Here is a 17027-nt window from a genome sequence, read left to right as displayed (position 1 = left end):
CCTGACTTCCCTCAAATTTCTGAGGTTGAAATGGGTTCCATGTGTGCTGTGCAACTCCTCCTTGTAAGCATTTGGTGCCCAGTTGGGTTCTGGACATTTTGTGTTTAGCATCCAGCTAAGGAAGGAGACAGCCTCTGTGGTGGGAATGAAATTTTGACGTTGGTAAGCAATTGTGTTGGAGAATTCCAAGCAAACACTTCAACCTCACGGTATCTTTATATCCTTGCCCTGTTACTGCAATTCCAGCTCTATGGCTCCATTGGGATTGCCTCTCCTATTGGGCCGATGACCATATTCCTTGGTTTTCCTCAGTTTTCTTCTGCATACAAGCAGAAAAATTCTCCTTGCAGTTGTTGTTGGTGCCTTTGCTTGGCCAGAAGTGCTGGAAGAGGAATGGGAAGCCCAGAAGACAACCAAATACATCTGCCATTCGTCTGCTGGATGCGATGAGGCAACTTTTTGTTTTTTCCCTGTGGAAGAACTACCTCTAAATCCAAAGAAAAACAAACTGCTGCCCTGAAGAGATGTTCTTTACAAAGTCATTGTGTCCACAGATAGAGACAGTAAATGGACACAACAGGAGAATGCACTGGATCTGCTTTCCTGGCTTAAAATTACCCCCTCTAGGCAGTACGTGAATTGGCCACAAAACTGATATTAGAATGAAGAAACTCAAACTACAAAATTTGCCTTGTAAAATGAATTTTCTGTTACTTCTGTCTTTTGGAGTCTTACTGGGAGAATTATGTGTGCAAATGACTTAATTCACAGGAGATACCCGTGAAGTTTGAGTATTTATGAATAAAGAGACCCGTGAGAACAAACATAGGACTGAAGCCTGCAATTAAGGATAAAGACTACAGTTCAACAGTTATGAACTTGATGAACCTAGCCAAGGAAACGGAAAAGTCAACTTGACAATGGCAACATTCATTTTGGAGATGGACACCAATTACACAACACTGTTCTAGGAGATATCTAACAATGCCAGACTTTAAATATGATGTTATTTTATATGGGCATTCACAACTACCCAAAACACCCATGGAACATACAGGTGCTCCATGTCTGTACACAAGCTACAACTCTGGGTCTGGAAACCATCTGCCTATTGTAAAAACAAAACAAAACCAAACAAACAAACAAAAAAAAACCCACAAGAGAAGTATGAGATCCACACGCTCGTCCCGACAGCCCATGGGATCTGACCATGTAGCATGGTCTCCCATTCCTGGCAGTCTTCCTGAAGTGTTAAACTGCTGTTTCCAAACACACTTGGCTAAATTCACTCTCCGGAGCTTTTTGGTAAGCTCGAAGGGACCACGACAGAATGGAGGAACTGCCACAAGCAGTTGGCTTTGGCACGTGTTCCTCATTTCTCACACATCAGCCTGCATTCAGAGCACGTTTATGGGTTGCACACAAACAGCTTACATGGACTTTCCCCTGCTGAGTTATTTACATTAATTGAAACTCCTAATTGCTCGCTGGAGGAAACCCCAAACTCAGTTGGTTGAAGCCAAGGTCTAGGGCTGCCACCAAAGCACTGCCATGCTGTGGTCCTGGGAGCTACAGAGCCAGCTTCCCTTCTGCAAGCGCTCCCCCAGCCCTGCTCCCAGACATCAGCTCAGAAATAACATTTGGCTTCACTTTTTGCCTTGAAAATTAATTAAGACCAGAGGTTGTCATCCTTACAAGTTCATTTCTGGCTCTAAGCACTACAGCTGAGCGTTGCTCATTATGCAGAGCTCCCCAAAAAGCGTTTCAGAAGATGCTGAGCCACTTAGCTCCAACTGCAGCTTAACCCAAGGTGAGAATATCCCGTGCAAGAATATTTCAGTTTTGACTTAGCAGTAATTCCCTGCAAGATGCATCAGCGTAGAGCAAAGTCTGTGCTGTTCTCAAAGTTCACCCAGCACAAAGTGCCAGGATGCAGTGAGGGTTCAAAAGGCCCCTGTTGCAAAGCACGTAATTAAAAACAACTAACAACTCACTGTCCTTTACCAGAACTCTGCTAACTCATCTTGTTGGTGTGGTTATCAGTCAGCAGAAAAGGATGGTATCACTGGATAGTGAATGACTTTGAGTAAGAAGGTGCGTGACTTCTCACAGGCAGAACTGGAAGCCCTCTCCTCCCCCACAACCCTGATGAGCTGCCATCACTGCAAGAGATGGGCAGAGCAATGCCAAAGCTCTTTCAGGCAACACGCATTAATGATTTACAAAATTCAAAGGCGAACATTATATGCTGGGAGAAACAAATGAGTAACACTCTGATCAACTAAAAATAGATGCTAGTATTCCAAGGAAAATGTATAAAGTAAGAGACAACTCTGTTTCCTATCACACTTCTTCTGCAAAGCCTATTCCCTGCTCTGCTTTTTATTAATGAAGACACGCACATAAAGTAATTCACCTCATTAATCAACTTAATTCCTTTGGTTTCTTCCCACTTGAAGTGACAACTCTCCATTGGGGATGTCACGTTTAGGTGGTGTTGTGGAGACCAACTCTGGGGAGGAATGAGTTAGCAGAGGCAGATGAAACTCTTCAGCAGAGTTGGGCTCCAGAAGGCTCTCTGATGGATGGGAAGAGGGAAGGAAATGGTTTCTGGTGAACAGCAAATACGACATCTCACTGGGAAAGAGGAGAAATATTGTGTAGGAGGAGAGCTGAGTGGTTTGAAGGCAAGGAGAAAACCATCCCCACATGGGGCAGGAGGATGGGATGAGCGCAGGCTGCTGAAGGCACCTCCCAGCCATCACTTCTCTCCTCCATAGATGATCTAATTCTACTAAACAATCTCATGATGGGAAGATCTGCCTGCATCAGAAGGTCATTTAAAAAGAACTGTACTGGAAGCAGACCATCCATCTGGTCTTCATGTCTCTGTTTTCTAAACACAGCAGTCTACACCCACTAGCACAGGCAGCCAGAAGCACCCCTGTGCTGGCCCTCTCCAAAGCCCACCCCTGTTCCCTTCATGGCTTTACAAGGAATAATGATCCCCCAGTGCCAATGCACCAACCCTATGGTGAGGTAAGCACGTGTCCCTGCTCAGGCACAAAGCAGAGCGTGGGGACAGTGCACATCTGCTTTTCCTCTGCTCCAGTACAGCTGCGGAAAAACCCAAAATTGAGCTCTGAGTCTGCGTGTAAATTTGGGGTGGGCACTCTTGGCAAACACCAAAAGCGTCATCCAAATTATCCTCATCAATCTGATACAAAGCTACTGTCATCTCTTCAGTACAGCCGGTGAGGGGAGTGCCAGAGCGAAACAATGCAGGCAAACCAGCAGGAGTGGCTGTCCTGCCTGCAGCCGTGCTCTGCAACACCCTCCAGAGCAGCAGGGAGAGCTCAGCACCCAATTGTGCACACTCAAAGTGGGTGCAGCTGAAGCCCCAGTGTTGCCCCATGGCTGCTGGGCATGATCCTGAGCAGGGCAACTGTTGGCATAGTGAAATGGGAACGGAGCATCAAAGCCAGAGATGTAAAAGGGCCCTGGAAGTTGCTGTGCCCCTATGCCCTCCATGCAGCCCACACCACACAGCTGCACTAATGCACGTTGAAGGCTTTTCCTGTCCAGGATTGTGCCTGGCTAATGTGTCCCAGCTCACCAGAAGAAACAACTTGAGCTACTGAACTTTGAGCCCGCAACCGCAGAGAGCTCGTGCTCTATTTCCACTTCATTTAATTCCAACACTCACTCAAAACCAGAAGGGATTTAGGGTAACACACGTTGTTGTTGGCACACGCTTAACTGTTAAACAAGAGTCTCAAAGCCCAGCTGGACTGACAGACTGGCTCAAGCCCTCCTGAGAGCCTATCTGCTCTCCCTATTGCACTCAGCACCTTGCTCAAATGCTAGCAACTTGCAAATAAAATCAAAGAACTGTTATCCAAGAGGTGGAAGTGTTATCACATCCATCTCTGGTGCCAAACACTATTTAATTTCCACTCACTACTACTTCTGCACTTGCCCGTAGCCAAAGTTTCATGCAATTTTGTTAAGGAACTGCAGAAAGCACGGGAGAGGGAAAAAAAAAATCAAGAAATGATCAGAAGATGCCAAAATGATGGCACAACATCCCCACATGGTTCTATGAAAGCATCTACTCACTGGGCTCAACTGAGGTTTCCCATGTTAGAACGATCTCTGGCCATGCCAGTGCCCAGCCCTCCCCACCAGCCCCGTTCCCAGCAGTGCCCCAGCATGGTGCTCTCCCACAAGGACATCCACTGAGCCCTGAGCATCCCCCACTGTGACACAGTCCACCTCCACCACCAGCCCTGCATTGCTGTATAGGAACAACTACAGCCAGACGAGGCCTATATCCACCTTCAAATTTTACCTGCTCGGAGTTAATTTCATCAGCTGGAAGGAAACTAAATAATTACATCAGTTTGCCCCAGCAACTGGATGTAATGAAGTCTCTCCACATGCTTCTACTGAATCACTCTCAATTCTGCTTTATGTTGTTTTGTCCTCCACATATACGCCTTGAAAATACAATTATTATCACCTCCTTATTAGATAAAGATACTTAGCATAGCCACAGGCCAGCAATTCACTGTTCACTGGGTTGGGTTCATCATTTTGCAAGGCCCAGAATAAAATCAATAGCGCAGCAACAGGAGGTCCCAGGGAGCAAGGAGACAGGAGCAAAAACCTTCCAGGGATATAATGCTGTTCTCCCAGTGCAGACGAAGCAGCAGAGCTGGAGGTGGCTGCCAGCCCTGAGGCAGCAGCAGAATCCCTCACCGGGACCTGGAGTCAACACAAGGCTGGGGCTGGCTGCCAGGCCAGGCTGGGGGGCATGCTCTGTGCTAGGGAAAATCTGCTATTTCATCTCAGCATTTCCGATGTTCACGACTCCATGACTAACCACAGGCACACGCTTTGCCAGAATATCATCAACATAAAGATGAGGGCAAACCTGCCCACAGCCAAGGGTACTGTTTGTTCATTAGTGGTTAGCCACATCCTGCAAGAGCAGGAAGCCACCGTAAAACTACAATTACACAGGTCAACCAGAGCAAAGTCTCCCATTTTGAGTTCAGCTCTGAACCACTTCTTGTGTGTTTCCGTGCCCTCCTTGCTCTGCTGAGGCCCCACAGACATGACAAGGCTCCAGCATCCAGGGGGAGATGGAGCCATCCAAAGCAATGGTGCCCCAACCTACTGCAAAGTCCACCTGCTCATTCTGCAAAATTAACACCTGTGTGTACCTCTCCTCCTCTGGGCCTGCTGGAGAAAGGTTCCTGTCTTCCTCAGGGAGGGGAAAATGGAAACTGAGATCAGCTTTGTTTTCCTTCCAGCTTTCCTTCCTCAAGCTCTCCATCCATCACGCGCACGAAATCCAACAGATGTTGGTTTTGTTTAACAGCTGCTCAGGGGGAATCAGGACAGGGCATGAGGTGGCAGTGACAAGGAGCAAGTTTTCCTAACAGTCTTCTTGAGAAAAAAGTAAACGGGCAGGAGTGCAATAACAAATACCACAAGAGTGTCCTGTAATACCATGAAAGACTTCAAGCCTTTTGCTCTGTAAACAACGGAGAATATTGCAAAGGCTCCTGAGATTTGGGGCCAAATCTCTCTAAAGGGCATCACTGACAAAGAGGGCAGAAAAAAGGAAAAAAAAAAAGATCAAGACACGCAAAGAAAATCAAGTGTCATGGCAAAGACAGAAAGAATGATGGGTGCAGATTAAAAGAGAATAAAAATAAAAGGAATAGCGGAGTTACCGGGTAACCATCGCGTCCTGACTGCCCCTGTGGTGGGGAACAAGCGAGATATCAGGTCAGTCAATGCTCATGGCAGCAGGCAGGGCAGGGGCTGTCAGCTCCCCAATGGCCCTAGGACCGAACTCCTCCATAGAAATCTCTCGGGGCAGTTTTCTTCCCCAAAAAGGTCATGCCTACAGCCAATTTTCCCCAGATTTTGACCTCATGCCTCACTTGAGCTACTTACCGAAGGCTTGGCCAGCTTGCCCCCATCCCTGCTGCCCATGAAGCAAACAGTAGGGTCCCAGCCACGCACCCATGGCCCCATCCCAAAACCAGAGAGAGGTTTGGTTGGTGATTGCTGAGCACTGAACTACCGCGGCACCTGATCCTGTGCAGGTTTCCCCTTTCAAATCCATTACTCTCTTTGAGGTTGAGATTCCCCCAGCTCACCTCTACAGCTCGCTTGTGTTTGCAGTGAAGTGGAAAGCCAGAGGATGCTATGGGGAAAGACCTTAAGTCATTAACAATACCTGTAGGAGCAGCAGAGAAAACCCCAACTCAACCAGAGGACTTCACCCTTTTTGCTCCCCCTCTGGGGGCTCCCAAAGGCATTTACAGCTCCAGCTGAGCCAGTGACACAGTGAGGGACTGCTGTAAGCCAGACACCAGGCAGATTGCTGGGAAGGAGCTGTTAAGCATTAGCTGGTACACAGGCAGGCAGTAAGGCATGTGTCTGCTACAGCAGTGTCATATGCTACTATAAACATAGATTATGTCAGCATGCCTCAGATATGCAGCGAGCTCCACACGTTTCTTACAGCACGAGCAGCTCTGGCAGCCCATTCCTATCCATTACAATGGTTTTCACTTCTTGCTAAGTGCTCCTGCAGCACCATTGGTTCATCCAGAAACAACACTGGCTTCCACAACCACCTATTTAACAAATTGCAGCCTTGGGATAAAGCATACAGTGAGGTCTTTATAGAGATGTATGGCACTGGAGCACACACACAAATAGGAAACACTTGTAAACTCGCTCGCTGGTGAGCTTCCCAGTCAGCATGCTAATGCATAAAGTGTCTGCTAATATCTGAGTCTGTAAATGTTTAATTATGTATGTGGCAAGTCTATCCTTCAATGGCAGAAATTTCCTACCCAGCATGTGATTTTAATACCCTCTGAAACGGAGGTTTTATAGCACAGCAGAGCAGAATCCCCCTCACTCACAAGACAGGATGATCAATCATCCAACAGCCACAAATCCTGCACCACAAATTCTAATAATTTTGTACACACAACTAGCTTATGACAGCCAAAAAATGAAATGCCAGAACAACTGCTACTAGGGAACAACAGAACTGAGGATACAGCCTCAGCAGTGCGATGCTGTACATGTAAGACGTAATCAATTCCTTATGGCCAAAATCAAGAAACAGAAGAAACCAATAGAGCTAAATGCAGTACTGCTGAAATAAAATAATATTGTGGTTCTGTGGGTTCTAGGACTTTTATTATAATGTTTAAAAGAAGTCTCTGAAAAAGGCTACTTGAGCTAAAAATTGCAAGATCATTATTTTTTTAAATGAACTAAAGCAGGAGCTGTCTCTGGAAGGGCAAAGGGAGAGAAAAACGCCTTGTTTGTGTTCCACGTCCCCTGCGCTCCGCCTGCAATTCAGTAGTGCCGTGGGAACCAGGAAATGAAACCAAGGAGAAACAAAGCAAAACTCAGAGTGCTCCATATGTTGCCTCTGCCGAACGGCGCACCACGAAGCGCACGTGAGGAAGCGCAACGCGGCTGGCTGCGTGCGGGCTGACGGCAGGTGCAGAAATGGTTAAATCAACCCGTTTAGAAGCCAAAGTGTTTGAATTAAGAGAAAAAGTCCCTTAAAGACACATCAGTGGAGTTCAGCTCCAGCACCCCGAGCACTGTGCATCCACGCAGGGCTCTGCGATCCCTTCGGATGGCGCTTGCCCCTTTCACACCATTATGAACATCTCCAAAACCCATCGTTTTTGTTGTGTGGGCAGAGAGGCCGTGCTGTGGTTTTCAATTACAGAATATTTACAGGAAAATGATTTCATGGTCAGACTAAACTTCTGAACACAAACTGACAAGGAAAATTCATTTGTTTGCCTTTCTCGAGCCAACCAGTATCTGGGATTTATGGCTAATATTGGGCACAACACTTAGAGTCAGTGTGTTCAGATCTCCTCTAAGAACAGTCAAGTCAAAGCCATTAAGCCTTAAATTTTCCTAATTTGCTCCTTCGAAATGTAGCCCAATAATAACTTTACTCAATCCCCTCTTCGGGCTAAAAAACAAACTTGAAATAGAAGTGAAATTTCCAACGGCTGAATGCCATTAACCAAAGCCATCAGCAGCGTGGTCCATCCCAGGAAACCAAAGCCACAGCGCTGTGACAGCTCCCACGCTCCACGTGCAGCTCCTCGTCACCTTTTGGCCTTCAGGTAGATGGACAGAACTGGAAATTAATCAGCCCAAGAATTGCTAGCCAGGCTATTTTTCCTGAAATGACCCCTTTCCAACCCTGTGAGGCCCTGTGAGACGAGAGCAACATGAAGAAACGTCATGGACAGGGAAACACATGGCTGCCCACAGCCTGTGCCTCTCCTCCCGCACTGGGGGAAGAAAGAAGGAAAACAGAAGCACCTAACACCCATAAATCCTCTTTAAAAACCCCTCAGCAGCGAGGAGGGCCCAATGGAATGTTCTTTTCTTGCTCCAAAAGCAGCAGGATAACCTCAGATTTGAAAGTGGCGGTGGCACAGCGAAAGGCACGTCTGAACATTTGGAAAGAGGAGTTGACACATTTTCAACTATTACCCCTTCAAACAACAAATTCCCCATAAATTTTCTGGTTGCACTGGGAGGAATGTTCATTATTCTCCCCAGGACTTCAAAGAGAAGCAAGCAAGCTGCATCTTTCCCTCCAGTCCCCGTTGCAAGGCTACAAAACCCATGTTAAGTGATGGAAACACAACAGATAAGAAAAGCAAGGCAGAGCTTTGGAACTAAAAATCCCATCAAAATATTAAAATATTAGTATAGCGCTCTTGGGGTTCAATAGAAGCTGAGTAAAGAAACTCTAAAGGGAAACCTTTCTTTTTTTTTTTCCTTCTGAATATTTGCTGGGTTTAAAATTACTGGAAGTCCCCGAGGGCAGCAAGTTAAACATTTTAGAACTCCCCCCACACCATTTGTCTACAATTGTGAAAAAAATACAGCAGCATCTGGTACCAATTTTCCTTCCAGACACACCTCTACCAAAAAATGCTGTGCTTTTGCAATGACACAGAAAGGAAGGGGAGGGTGAAGGAGAAAGCCTTAACTTTGTCGATCCAACTGTAAAATCCACGATACTTACTGCAGGTCCTGGAAAACAAAAGAAAAACAAAGAAAAAAGTCACTTAATCATGAAGATGAAGCATAACCTAAAAAAGCACAGAAAAGGGGGGAAAAAAAATAATCAGATTTACATTACTTCTCAGTTCAATTCCAACATGATGACTTTCTAGATAAACTTGACGCTACCCTCGTTCTCCCATGTCACGCATGTCGTTGCCCTGCCAGCATTCATGGCGGGCGTAAAATCACATTTTTTACACCTTTGTTCCCAGCGTGACTCCATCCTCTCTCTCTGCACAAGACCCCAATTACAGCATAAGGCATCATCCACAATCACTGCCTGGGCATCCCTTGCAACCATGGAGCATGGCCAGCAGAGCCCCTCAACACAGCTGGAGTTCCAAAGTAAGAAGGGTATCTTCACCATGGAGCTCCACATTACTATAGAAGAGAAAACAGAGAAGAAATTTCAAAAGCCATCTTTGCCACAGAAGCAGCACAGTGATATGGCTGCCTTCAAGGTCAGAGGGATGCAGCAATCCCACAAGTCTACAATAGGTTTTGGATGCCAGTATCACTGGTTGAAGCTGTAGTTAACGGTAGTTAATAAACAGTAATAAATAATCACAGAGAACGATGCTCCCCTGCAGGGTCTCTGCCACGTGCCCTGCCGATTTCTGCAGATTTCCCAGCATTTACCCTGGTTGGTGCTACCCGGAGGTGAACCCTGAGCCCCTGCTCTAATGCAATCCATGTTTACTCCCACTTGCGAGGCATCCCAAAGCTTGCTGGTTTGGGCTCCTTCATGCTCCATTTCCTGGCTGATCCAAACCAGAAACAAATTACAATTAAGAAAGAAAGAAAAAAAATAATAATGTGGGAAAAATTAAAACAGAGAAAAAAAAATAATTAGCTTTCCTCATTGTGTATTATTCTATGAAATACAATGAGAAGCATATTTCAAGCTAACGCATCTTCGAGGTTTTTAAAGTTTGTTTAAAAAATCTTATGTTGAAAAGTTTATTAACAAAAACCCCCAAAAGCCGAAGAATAAGGGCTGAGACCAAAGTGCCTGCTGCCAAAACTCAGCCCATTAACCTGTGCTTGTCAGCTGAACGTGGCCAGCCCCACGCACAGCCACTGCCAAGCGCCAGCTCCAAATCTTCCCCCCACCTAGAATTCAATTTGTCTTAGTGCTAAAATCCACTCAGGCTATTAGTGTTGGTTTAGTTTCTTCTGCACACAGAAGTCAGTGGATCTAAGCCAATGTATTAACTGAGAATCGTAAACCTGATTTATTAACTCTTATACCAACTTACCCACAAAAGGCCTCACGAAGAAGAGTAAAATCTAAGTCCTGAATAAGAATCAGCCAGGAAATTATTTTAATATGGGATTTCAATCAACTACCAATTATAATCTCCTTGGGATCAATTGCCTTTTCCAGCTACCGTTTTCTCCCTGCACACACAGGGAAGTGCTCTTTTAAGGTTCCTCTCAACCACCAGAATCAAAGTTAGGGGCCTCCTGTACGTGCCACGCAGAACGCTCTCCATTGACACCCGTGGAGTTTATTGGCACTTTTGGCCAATAAATCTTCATTAAGGCATAAATTTAAACCTATAGAACCAATCTTTCCCTCCCTCAGAACAGCTCTGGCTTGCAGAACATGTTCTTTAAAAGTCTGGCCACAAGATCCTTGTCTCCTATAGAAGCAAGTCAAGTATCCTGCAAGGCAGCAATAAGCAGGAGCTCAGCCTGTGCCGAAGGGCTGCCTCCTCCCCAGGCACCTCGAGATGTGGGCACGCTGAAGAATGAACTGGAAATTCTTGTAATGAACAAAGAGCTGGAAACAGACTTTGTAACTTTCGAACTGGATAACAAATTAACTCGGGAGCTTACTTCAGAAGGAGGAGGAGGAAGACAGAATAACCCACACGTGCACGGAATTTGGTCTACAATTGGTTTCTGCGATCAGCAGCATACATCACTGCTATGGGTGAGGGACCAGCTGAGTCTGCAAGGGCATGGAGATACTCAGATACACCACGAGATTCCTTATGAAGCTCAACAGTTGCTCTTGAGGGAGGTGGGACAGAAGCCTATGACAGATAAGTGACCCAAACTTCCTGACTGGGTATACAAAATAACATTCATGTCAGTCCAAGACCCAGCACGGTCTCATCCCTGGCAGCACACAGACATAAGGGAAGTGACAGGTCACAGACAATTGTTTCCACATATTTTTGCAGCTTGGGAATTTGGGGATAAGCAACTATTTCTGTTTAATCATTTATCATGGAGGCCTTCCTGCCACGACAGCAGAGAAACCAAACCAGGGACAAAAGCTACAGCGGAAAGATGTCCTGGAGCATAAATAAGTAGGACTGATGTTGCTTCTCCTAAAGCTCAGTAGATACCAACACAGTCCTCACCTACAACGGAGTGTGCACAAAGTGATGATGGTAAAACACAGGGAGCACTGAAAATTCCCAAATAAAACCCAAGCTCTGCATGATTCACGCATACACTGCGTGAATAACTGCACACGTAGGGCTGTACGTGTGCACGTGCAGGGCCAAGGGGCTTGGAAGTGCCATAATGGGTAAAACATGGGCTGTAAGTACGTGTAGGGCTGAGAGAGGAAGAATGCTTCTCTGTGCAGAAATTGGTTTGCTCTTCATTAAAAAGAGCCTTAGATTCTTCCCTATTCCAAACTGGGATATTTCTGTAAACAGAATGGATGTAACAAAATATTTAAAAAAAATACTTTGAACCAAAACTTTGGTAGAAGTTCAAGCTAAAAAAACAACTGCAGTGAAATGTAAATTCGGAAACAAGGAAGGGTGGGGGTGAAGGCTGTTTTATCTCATTTCAAAATTTCAAAACCTTTTCCCCAGAAGTGTTTTTGAAGCACAAAATTCCTGTAAACAAAACTTGCAGCCAGAGACAGCAGCTTTTACCCACGTTTCCCAATGAAACAGCACTCTGTCAAATAACAGCCCCTCTCCAGGCGTACCCACATGGCCAATCCCTGTGCCCAAAGCAGCCACGCTACTGCTGTCAGAATCAGAGGCTCGCCTCCAGAAAACATCCAGAATCAGCTCTTACTTCACATGAAGACATCACTGAACGCGAGTTTAGCATGGGAAGAAAACTATCTCAGATGTGCAGGCTTGCTGTCAGGAATAACCACAGCAGCTAAAGGTTCAAAGTCTTCCACATTTTTCTTGTAGAAGGCTGCAAACTGCACATAAGGTTGCATTAATTAAAATGCATTTTTCTTTCCATGCACCAGCACTTCCTGAGGACAGATGCACGAAGGCCTTCCATGCCACGCTTTATTTCCAACGGATGAGCAGCAGCTGGCATGCAGCAGTCAGCCCCATCCATGGATCTGGGGCTGTGCTGGAGCAGAGCAAGGACAGCCAGGACCACGCTGTGCTGCTCCAAGATGCACACGTGCTGCGGGGCATCAGCTGGTCCCTGCAGGAGCTGCAGTGGAGATTCCCAGGGCCATATGGCCGCTCGCATAAATACCGCGGGTCAGACAGCACCGCTCGCCTCCATAACTCTGAGTTTGTTTAGCAAGACTGACAGCTGCAGGATTGCTCCCCAAATATCTCAGCTTCACATTTATGGTCGGTGAGGAGGTGAAGGAGTCGCGATGCTCAAGCCACCGCCAGTGGTTTATCCCAATGTTTTCACATCCTTCTGGAAGAGCGCGTAACACGTCTGCCCCATTTCAAAATCCAAACGGTTCACTTTTTTTTTCCAGAGTTGGTTTAAAACTCATCTCTTACGGTGCCTTCCTGTGGCACAGCAGTTGTCTCAGCATGCTTTCAAGATGATGAATTCTTAGCTTAGAGAAACGTAGAGCTGTTCGATTAATTTTCTTTATGATCCGAATCCATCAGAGCCAAAGAAAAAAGTAAAATTGAGTCTTGGTTTAAATCAACAGAAGAGTGCGATTGAAATGGGACAGGATGATCTCTTCAAGGTTTCCCTGCTTGTTTATAAGAGATACAGATTGAAAGTTTCAACATGAATCAGAAAAAGGTTTTTTCAATGTTACCATTTTAAGAACTGCCAGGAAAAGCTCTCCCTTTGGCAGGGCTGGAGCCAGCACTTCGCCTCCTGGCTTGACAACAGTGCTTGTCTGGAGGCTGTAAGACCATAACCACATCTGGCCTCTGGGGATGGATGCTATCATGCTAGGCAAACAGTGTTTTATTCACATTTATCAGCTGCAGCGAAGGAAAAAGAACCTGGTTTATGTGTGGTCAGGTTCTCAAATATAGAAATATATATTCAAGCTATCTATGAAAACAAACATCTGGCAGCTCGGCCAAAAGCAACATACGGAGGGAAGCCTGTTCTCCACGTTTCTATCTGCAGCAGAGCAGAGCAGGCCTCAGGGCTGCACTGCATTACACAGGTTTAACTGCTTTGCCCCATCGATTGTGTGTGCATGTGTTGGTGCACACAGGTGTTTGCTGATGCCAGCCACTGCTTCAGAGGAAATCAGCGCCAAGGCCCATTGCCAGCACGTGCCCTGTGGCTCTTCCTTCTCCAACATCCCACTCTTCTTGATTTTCTTCACAGTTGCATAAAACTTGAGAAAAGATGCATGTTATTAATGACTATTGGTTTTTTTGTTTTTTGTTTTTTTTTATGTTATAACTTGTGCTTTCCTGTTGGTCCTGTGTTGATTCACCAGCAGCTTTCTGCCTCTCCAGTGGGATGCATGGACAGCTGCAACACGACGTTAAAACCTTCAGAAACACCACGACCCAACAGCAGTGTTGATGACAAGAATCACTCTGCCTTCCACATTTGCTTGGAGTTCATCAAGGAGTAACCCTCACAACTGTCCTGAGGGCACAGGGACATCCAGGACCTCCATCCTTGTGCCAATCTGCTCACACAGCACTTGTGGATGTGCTGTGGCATAACCAGAGCAGCCTTCAGAAGCTCTCATGTGAAGCAAGATGACAAATGAAACATGAAGGCACACTCACATTTGGTGCTGCTAAATTTTGATACGGGCTGGAGGCACCTTGGAAATGCTTGCATGAATATGTGTATAAACGTACCAAATTCATGGCAGTTCTTGCCAGCTGCCCTTGGTGGAATGCTGTATCCTTTAAGGGCTTTCATGAGTGCTCTGATGTTTAAAAACAAACATGAAAAAAATCAAAGCCAGCTGGTGGTCGTTCCTACAGCCCAACTGCTGGGAAAAGGGGGTTTGGTGAAATGGACTGGGATCTGCCATTGTCACCATGAGAGCAGCATCCCTGCCCTGGCTGCAAGGAATCCCTGATGCTTTGTGAGCAAAGATGCCTCAGAAACACACGGTGAGATGGCACCAGTGAAAGGAAATGTCTGCCTGCCCCCACAGAGATCAGCTCCTGGCCCGCAGCACTAGCAGCCTGATTCCCTCTCCCCATAGTTAAAACAAAGAGAAAAAACCATTAGAAATGGCTGGCCAGAAAGTTATGCTTTTGGAAAATGCGGTAGTTTATCGACTGTAGCCAACAGCAGCAGAGAGCAGCCTCCTGGATAAGAAAAAACCTGCCTGGTCTCCATTCATTCACTCAAATTCAACAGCTTAAAAGATGAGGAGTGTAGAACTTCATCTGTTGGTCTCTGACACGCCTTTCTGGTACTTTCCTTTAACAAGATGCAACCGTTCTCCTTAAAAGAGCAACACAATCTACACCTCTCCCCTTTCCAACCACATTCAGACCTAAAAGCAGAACACAACAGCCCTACTCTCCTGCTGTCACAAGATCAGTGCTTTCCCAGTTCACAACACAAAAGAAAACCAACCAGACAGCAAAACGACAGAGATGCAGAACCAAAACACTTAGCAAAGGTACAAGTTCCCACCCAGGCACAGTTTCAGCAGGAGCCAGCCCACGGGGCACGTAACAGCATTGGTACCCGGGGGTGACTGCGGTGCTTACCAGGCTCTCCACGCCGTCCAGGCTTCCCTCGCCTCCCCGGAGGGCCTGTAGAAAGAGAGCTGAGGGTTAGTGATGGGCACACTGTGAGCTCTGCCCCTTGTGCCCAAAGTACTGTCTGCCCCCCCTCCCCACCCCCCAGCCCACCAGCCTCCTGCACAGAGTACATCGGTACAGTGAAAAAGGGGGGAGAGATGCACCTAGGCAAGGTAGAAAGGAGGAAGGAGTTTTTGAAGTTATCGTGCAATGTTGTAGAGGGATCTGGGTCTTAAGTGCTCCAAAAACTCAGAAGAAAGTTGTAGAAACTACATACAGATTCGTGCTCTGCGGTGCAGCTGCAGTTCTGGGCAATCCGTGCACCACACAAGTGGCTGCTGCAGTTTTGCACATTACAGCACTGATCCAAGTGTGGAATGGGAACCTCTTCTTACTAATCCGAGTCAGGAGTTCCCACATCGACTGCTAGAACAGCTTGCTGATGGAAACTGCCCTTTCTCTCCGATTTCCCCTATTATTATGAAAAGGTGAAAGAAAAACTCCACAGCAGCAGCCTCCCCTATGAGCACGCAGGGGGCAGGGGATGTCCTCACAGAGCCCTGGGAGGAAGAGGCTGAGTTTTGGAGCAAGCACCTGGCATACTGGTAGTGGTGCTTGCAGCTAACTGAGGGGAGGTGTGGTGCTAAAGGGTGAATGTGCAGAGCTCAGGCTCTGAGGATGGCAAATGTGAGAAATCTGTGAGAAAGCAAAGACTGCCTATTAAAAAAAAATAAACCTGCTTTAAATGTCAAGGGATTTCTTACTCCTTCACACCTCTACATCATGCAGTATTTTCCCTATGACCTTTCCTTTCCAGAAGAAAATCTGTAATAATAAGTAAAGCTTGGAACTACAAGTACAGCACCCACTGAGAGAAATGAAAGCTGAGAACAAAGACTGATCGCCTTCCATTCCATTAGCAGGATTTATCTAAAAAAAAAAAAAAAAAAGTTTAAAAAAGTGGATTTGGAAAGGCAGGAAAAACATATTTTGAAAACCAGGGCTAGGATCCTGCTGCCAGTGGACATCTGACTACAGGAAAGTTTCTGATGAGAGAGAATTTCAGTGGGGGCTGAATGAGAGAACGCCATATCCAGAGCACCGCTGGGCAGCAGCTCACAGCCCCGTTGTGATGGAGGTGCCACCAGGTCATCACCCTGAGCTCCTCTCACACAAGGGACAGAAGAGCACACCCTGCAGGGCCAACCTCAGAGCACTGGGCAGAGGGAGCACACAGAACATCTCCTTTCAGATCCCTTCAGGAGACTACAAAGGGCGTTAGGGAGGCCTGGGAATTTGTTTGAAGATAAATGGTAGCTGTAAGCCGTTACCTAATGACTCCATCTCCTAAGATCTCGCAGTTCGATGCTTGTTCAATATAATTAAGATTTATGTTGCATTAGCGTCAATTGGGTAATCGCTGAGCCTTTCTTCTGACCATACCAGCTCCTCTCTATCAGCACTGGGAGTTCTTTATTTACATTTTTACGAGAGACAGTTTTGGAGAGGAGAATGGATCCGAAGCATAAAGCAGCCTGCTTTTAAACAACTTGTCACGTTCAAGCTAAACAGCCCTAATCCAGAGCACAGCGTGCCGCTTCTGACAACACTGCGAGCCTTCCGCTGAGACGACAGATTCAGTAACACAAAGGAAAAGCATGAAATGCATCGCTATTAGGGAGCATTACGAGAAAGAGCTGATAGGTGCACCTAAGGAATAGATGCTCAGAAAGAAGGTTAAAAGTTCCTGGTACACAGACTGCATTGACTCAGCTGTTCCCCTGGGCAGTGGCCACGTGTCATCCACTGCAGGCAACGAAATGAAAAGCTGTAAGTCAATACTGTTTTATAATTCACATGAAGTATTATCAAGAGCCCAAACCACATATTTCTCCATAGCACAGTAAATTAGTCCTGCTTGAACTGATTTAC

General features: G+C 46.2%; 1 protein-coding gene across 1 annotated transcript in view; it reads right to left on the bottom strand.

The window, feature by feature from the left end:
- The window catches only part of COL23A1 (collagen type XXIII alpha 1 chain), a 148798-nt gene that overhangs the window by 27689 nt on the left and 104082 nt on the right, over positions 1 to 17027 (bottom strand). The window contains exon 3 of the mRNA XM_090151051.1: positions 15063 to 15107. The gene's annotated coding sequence lies outside the window, so the exon portion shown is untranslated. The remainder of the gene's footprint in view (positions 1 to 15062; positions 15108 to 17027) is intronic.

Source organism: Phasianus colchicus, chromosome 15 (genome assembly GCF_987193195.1).
Source record: "Phasianus colchicus chromosome 15, bPhaCol1.hap1.1, whole genome shotgun sequence".
Taxonomy (NCBI): Eukaryota; Metazoa; Chordata; class Aves; order Galliformes; family Phasianidae; genus Phasianus; species Phasianus colchicus.
This window is presented reverse-complemented; position numbering and strand designations above follow the sequence as displayed.